This window comes from Trachypithecus francoisi, unplaced genomic scaffold, assembly GCF_009764315.1.
Source record: "Trachypithecus francoisi isolate TF-2019V2 unplaced genomic scaffold, Tfra_2.0 Lachesis_group17, whole genome shotgun sequence".
Lineage (NCBI taxonomy): Eukaryota > Metazoa > Chordata > Mammalia > Primates > Cercopithecidae > Trachypithecus > Trachypithecus francoisi.
Window position 1 is genome coordinate 10707197 of NW_022681462.1, and position 4663 is coordinate 10711859.

Consider the following 4663-nt stretch of genomic DNA (forward strand, 5'->3'; position numbering starts at 1 on the left):
CAGCTACTTGGGAGGCTGAGGCAGGAGAATGGCGTGAACCCGGGAGGCGGAGCTTGCAGTGAGCCGAGATTGCGCCACTGCACTCCAGCCTGGGCGACAGAGCGAGACTCCACCTCAAAAAAAAAAAAAAAAAAAAAAAAAAAAAAATTAAATTAAAGTTAAAATTAGTGGTTTGAGGAAAAACTATTCTTTTCACTACTCTTGCAACTTGTATTATAAGCTTGAAATTATTTCCAAAAAAAGGAAAAAGAGTAAAGTAAGAACAGAGCTTAAAAGTTTGAACTTGAGACACGCAGTGTCAGAGGCATTTGAACCAGAGCGAGTCCATCTTGAATTGTGTCTAGGTAAAATAAGGCTGAGTCGACCGGGCACGGTGGCTCATGCCTGTAATCCCAGCACTATGCGAGGCCAAGGCAGGCAGCTGAGGCCAGGAGTTTGAGACCAGCCTGACCAAAATGGCAAAACTCCATCTTTGCTAAAAATACAAAAATCAGCCAGGCGTGGTGGTGGGCACCTGTAATCCCAACTACTCGGGAGGCTGAGGCAGGAGAATCCCTTGAACCCGGGAGACAGAGTTTGCAGTGAGCCGAGATTGCACCATTGCACTCCAGCCTGGGTGACAGAGCAAGACTTCGTCTTGAAAAAAAATAAATAAATAAGGTTGAGACCTGCTGGACTGCATTCCCAGGTGGTTCACAGTCACAGGATGAGATAGGAGGTCAGCATAAGACACAGGTCACAAAGACCTTGCTGATAAAAGGATGCAGTAAAGAAGCCGGCCAAATCCCACCAAAACCAAGATGGTGATGAAAGTGACCCCTGGTGGTCCTCACTGCTCATTATATTTCATTATAATTATAATGCATTAGCATGCTAAAAGACTCCTACCAGCACCATGACAGTTTACAAATGCCTTGGCAACATCAGGAAGTTAGTCTATATGATCTAAAAGGGGAGGAACCCTCAGTTCCAGGAATTACCCACGCACTCCCTGAACACTCATGAATAATCCACCCCTTGTTTAGCATATGGTCAAGAAATAACCATAAAAATAGTCAACAGGCAGGCCTCGGGGCTCCTCTGCCTATGGAGTAGCCATTCTTTTGTTTATTTACTTCTCTAATAAACTTGCTTCTATTTTGCACTGTGGACTCACCCCAGTTCTTTTCTGCCCAAGAATCAAGAACCCTCTCTTGAAATCTGGGGTCTGGATTGGGATCCCTTTCTGATAACAGAAGGAGTCAAGAATGACTCCCAGGGTCATGAGCGATGGGTCACACCTATAATCCCAATACTTTAGGAGGTCCAGGCGGGAGGATCGCTTGAGCCCAGGAGTTGAAGACCAACCTAGGCAACATGGCAAAACCCTGTCTCTCCAAAAAGTCAGGTGTGGTGACGTGCACCTGTATTCCCAGCCATTTAGGAGGCTGAGGTGGGAGAATCTCTTTAGCCTGGGAGGTCAAGGCCACAGTGAGCTGAGATTGAGCCACTGTACTCCAGCCTGGGTGATAAGAGACAGACCCTGTTTCAAAGAAAAAGAATGACTCTCTTAAGTGACTAGGAATCTAGTCACTGAAAGTGAGAATATAAAATTTCATATCTTTTTTTTTTTTTTTTTTGAGACGGAGTCTCGCTCTGTCACCCGGGCTGGAGTGCTGTGGCCCGATCTCAGCTCACTGCAAGCTCCGCCTCCCGGGTTCACGCCATTCTCCTGCCTCAGCCTCCCGGGTAGCTGGGACTACAGGCGCCGCTACCTCCCCCCGCTAGTTTTTTGTAGTTTTTAGTAGAGACGGGGTTTCACAGTGTTAGCCAGGATGGTCTCGATCTCCTGACCTTGTGATCCGCCCGTCTCGGCCTCCCAAAGTGCTGGGATTACAGGCTTGAGCCACCGCACCCGGCCAAAATTTCTTATCTTAAAACATACATTAAATATGATTCTTTCTTTTTCTTTTTCTTTTTTTTTTTTTTTTTTTTTTTTTGAGACAGAGTCTCAGTGTGTTGCCTGCCCAGGCTGGAAAAGCGATCTTGGCTCACTGCAAACTCCGCCTCCTAGGTTCAAGCGATTCTCCTGCCTCAGCCTCCCGAGTAGCTGCAACTAAAGGCGCACACCACCACACCTGGCTAATTTTTGTGCTTTTAGTAGAGACAGGGATTCACCTTGTTGGCCAGGCTGGTCTCAAACTCCTGACCTCAAGTGATCTGCCCACCTCAGCCTCCCAAAGTGCTGGGATTACAGGTGTGAGCCACCAGGCCCGGCATTAAATATGATTTCATAAATTTAATGTGAAAGAGTATTGCATATTAATATTGCATAAATTTTTTAAGGTTATCTTGACAATTTCCTTTATTCTTGGCTAAATTCTAAAAGTTGCCTATCTATGGTCAGACGGTGTGGTACAAGAACAAGAACCAGAAATACAGAGTGTCATTCCTGGCTCTAATTTCACAGAGAACCATAAAATGCTTAATTTCTTCAATGCTTGCTTTTTCATTTACAAAGTATTACTGACAATTATAATCTGCAAAGTACTTTCCTCAGGAGAGAGTCATGATTTGAGTGCAATTAACTGCTTCTAATTTTTCAAACATAAAATTCTATTTGGTTTTCACGTAGAAACACAGTGTCCAAACTAATTGTTTCCTAAAAGTGATTATTTTCTTAGAGTCATCAATTCATTTTGAGCTGACTTCATGAAATGGTGATTAAGTTGAAACTAATTTAGATAAATATAATATCACTTAACATTAGTCATCACAACAGCTCAACATTCTCATATTAGGAAGGTTGTACATCGTGGAAGTGGGGAGAAATATAAACAACAAAAAGAAATGTCAATTCTTACATAAAACTCTAGTTTCGATAATTATTAGTACAGGTGGCTCATGCCTGTAATCCTAGCACTTTGGGAGGCCAAGGTGGGCGGATCACCTGAGGTCAGAGTTTTGAGACCAGCCAGGTATGGTGGCACATGCCTATAATCCCAGCTACTCAGGAGGCTGAGGCAGGAGAATCGCTTGAATCCAGGAGGCAGAAGTTGCAGTGAGCCGAGATCATGCCACTGCACTCTAGCCTGGGTGACAGATTGAGACTCCATCTAAAAAAAAAAAAAAAAAAATTATTGATATCCATTCCTCTGTAAGTTTTCTCAGAAAACAGCCAAGATAATTATATAATTGTACATAGTCTCACACCTCTACTATGCTCTGCAAAATAAAAAATAAAAATAAAAAAAGAATTATATATAGTCCCAGCATTAAACTAATGAATTCATGACAACGAATACCACTGGAAATAACAAGATTCTGCCTTGGGATGTTAGTGTCAGACTTTAACATTGAAGACAAGACTTGGAGCTATACTTTTATTTATTTATTAATTTATTTTATTTAGAGATGGAGTCTCACTCTGTTACCCAGGCTGGAGTGCAGTGGCGCCATCTTGGCTCACTGCAACCTCCACCCCCCAGGGTTCAAGCGATGCTCCTGCCTCAGCCACCCAAATAGCTGGGACTACAGTTGCACACCACCATGCCCAGGTAATTTTTGTATGTTTAGTAGAGATGGGGTTTCACTATGTTGGCCAGGTTAATCTCGAACTCCTGACCTCAGGTGATCCACCCGCCTGGCCCAAAGTGCTGGGATTACAGGCATGAGCCACTGCGCCCAGACAGAGACATATTTTAATCTAAATGGGACTGACTGGGAAACGGTGTCCAAGTAGACACTGTGTCCAAACAAGTTGCTCTTATGTGCTCATTGGTAAGCCCCTTTCCCCACCTCTTCAGAATGTCTCTCAGATCTCAGATTGCTCTTTAGTAACTAGAAGCTGAGCGAGAAAAAACAATTCATGTATTCATCATCTCTCCTCACAGAGAAACAATGACTTTTATAATATACTAATTTTTCAAATGTTATCCCCCTTCCTATTTTAATATAAGTCTTTAGTTTAAATAGGCAGACTCATAAAATGATAATAATCACAAAATCATGAAATATGCCTGTAGTCACAGAAATGAAAGAAGCTAACGCTTAGAACATACCTAGATAAAATTCTACAGTCACTGTGCTGAGTTGAGGAGCAATAGCTAATAAAATCTTTAGATTTTTTTGAGAAAAAATTTACTGGAGTGTGACATATATACAGAAAAGTATACAAATCCTAAATATAGAGATCAATAAATAATAAAAAAATGACTACATCTATGGAAACAACAGTCAGGTCAAGAAACAGTAGAACTAGTAATCAGGCCAAAGCAAGATGATTACTTGAGCCCAGGATTTCAAGGCCAGCCTGGGCAACACAGGGAGACCCATATCTACAAAAGATTTTTTTTTAAAAAATCAAGCATGGTGGTTTATGCCTGTAATCTCAACACTGGGAGGCTGAGGTGGGAGGATTGCTTGAGCTCAGGAGTTTGAGACCACCCGGGGCAACAGAGTGAGACCTCATCTCTATAAAACATAAATTTAAAACAATTAGCTGGTCATGGTGGCATGTGTCTGTAGTCTCAGCTACTTGGGAGGCTGTGGCAGGAGGCTCACTTGAACCGAGGAACTAGAGGCTACAGTAAGCTGTGTTCATGACATTGCACTCCAGCCTGGGCAACGAAGCAAGACCTTGTTTCTAAATAAATAATGCAAAATCATAAAGACAAAAAGTGAA